The 1914-nt window shown below is 39.0% G+C and overlaps 1 protein-coding gene across 1 annotated transcript in view; it reads right to left on the bottom strand.

Moving 5' to 3' along the window:
* LOC102680049 (chaoptin-like) overlaps positions 1–1914 on the bottom strand; it is a 96321-nt gene that overhangs the window by 48366 nt on the left and 46041 nt on the right. The gene's annotated exons all lie outside the window — the stretch shown is intronic.

Genomic DNA, 1914 nt, shown 5'->3' with positions numbered 1-1914 from the left:
AAAAAAAAAAAAGGAAAAAAATAAGTTCCAATCTTTTTGACCAATTTCTCTTCCATCTTTTTCAATCTCTGAGAAATTAACCACTTAAATTTTCCATAATACTCGCTTTAAAAAAAAAAATTGATATTTTCCTTTACCGTCCTGTTCCGTTTTCATCGTCGACGAGATGGAGCTAAATGCTGAAATAATTAAGAGGTTGTTGACGCACTTTAGCTAGAATGTTGGACAAGAATGCAAATTAAAATTCAGAGTAACACCTGCTACCTTTACGTAACGATATCTTGGCAAACATCTTGCTAGTCAGAGAGAGAGAGAGAAAGAGAGAAAAAGAGAGAGAGACTTCGCTAATTTCCCAGTTGACCAAGATCAATGACAGTCGCTTTACTCGAAACGACGGTAATTTGTTCTCAGTTATAAGTGGAACACCGTGTCTCCCCGAGGAGATCGATACTCCAAAAAGAAGAACATCTTTCCGATGTTCAATGATCGGTATTCCTTACATCATAAACCGTGATGCAACGTTATTGCCCTCCTCCTCTTCCTCTTGTCTTCCCCCCCCCGTAATCGTTATTCATTATTCCGATAGACGAAGAGAGATAGGAAAGGAGGGTAGTCTCCTTCTCGTTCTCATCTTCTGTTATTATCGAGAATAAGACAATCCCTCGATCGAAGATCAAGCTTCGCTCTTTTGTTTCGCTTTGACCATCTCGAATTCGCCTCGTTATTCATTCATTTTCCGATTGTAAATCGAAAAAATTGAGAAAGAATCGATTGCCTGCTTCCTCGTCGTTATAATTTCGAAGTAATTTCGAATTCTAATTGAGAAATTTATTTCTAAAGATCGATGAGAAGGGAAATTCTCTTATGTCGATCGAGAGGACACCTCGTTTCTTCCCCTCTCTCCGTTTGTTTTTCCATCGACAGATGCAGGGAATTGTTGCGTCAATTTCTCAAGAAGGAAACCACGAAATGCGTGTCCCTTGTATAGATTTATAAAAGGTACCACGGAGTGAATGGTCTCCTCTTCTATATACCTACGAGAGCCTCTTCTTTCGCATTATTAAAACCAGACACTGTGACTTGCAGAAACTTTGAGCCAGAAGTTTGGCCCGCAATATGCTCTCTTTTATCCCTGCCTCCTCTGCGTTCAAGTCTTTAACTTTGGCCTGAAAGGCCGGGCGAAGTTGCGCGGAACGACACCCAAAGGCATACTTTCAGAAACGAAAGCCACTCCACTCCCCACCACCGGTCCCCAGAATCTTACCAAACTTCCCCACGTTGTTGCATTTTTCCGAGTACCAGTTGTTTCTTTTTATATTCTCTTTCCTGTAATCAACAATTTTCTACAATTTTCTACAATAGTTTTTCTACAATAGTTTTCTAATAGTTAGAGTGTAGCTTCTCTACATTGTTATTATACATCTACGCGGATTGCACTTTCGCTTACAAATATCGTCTACGTAAAGTATTTCGATGAAATAACGAGTCGTGTTTGAAAGAATTTTCATCTCCGTTGTTTTTCGAGTTTGCGAGAGTTTTCATCGCAAAGGAGAATTTTTTTTTTGATTTCTTCGAGAATTTAGGATGGAATTTAGGAAGAAGAAGATTGTGAAAAGTAGTAGGTAGTCAGGTAATACTCGATTTTAATTACGAGTCGTGTTTGAAAGAATTTTCATCTCCGTTGTTTTTCGAGTGTGCGAGAGTTTTCATCGCAAACAAGGAAGAAAGGGGGGGGGGGGGGGGGGGTTTTTGATTTCTTCGAGAATTTAGGATGGAATTTAGGAAGAAGAAGATTGTGAAAATTAGTAGGTAGTCAGGTAATACTCGATTTTAATAACGAGTCGTGTTTGAAAGAATTTTCATCTCCGTTGTTTTTCGAGTTTGCGAGAGTTTTCATCGCAAACAAGGAAGAAA

The sequence above is a fragment of the Apis dorsata genome, unplaced genomic scaffold, assembly GCF_000469605.1.
Source record: "Apis dorsata unplaced genomic scaffold, Apis dorsata 1.3 scaffold_220, whole genome shotgun sequence".
In the NCBI taxonomy this organism is placed as follows: Eukaryota; Metazoa; Arthropoda; class Insecta; order Hymenoptera; family Apidae; genus Apis; species Apis dorsata.
The sequence above is the reverse complement of the archived record's forward strand: the minus strand, read 5'-3'. Positions and strand labels throughout refer to the sequence as shown.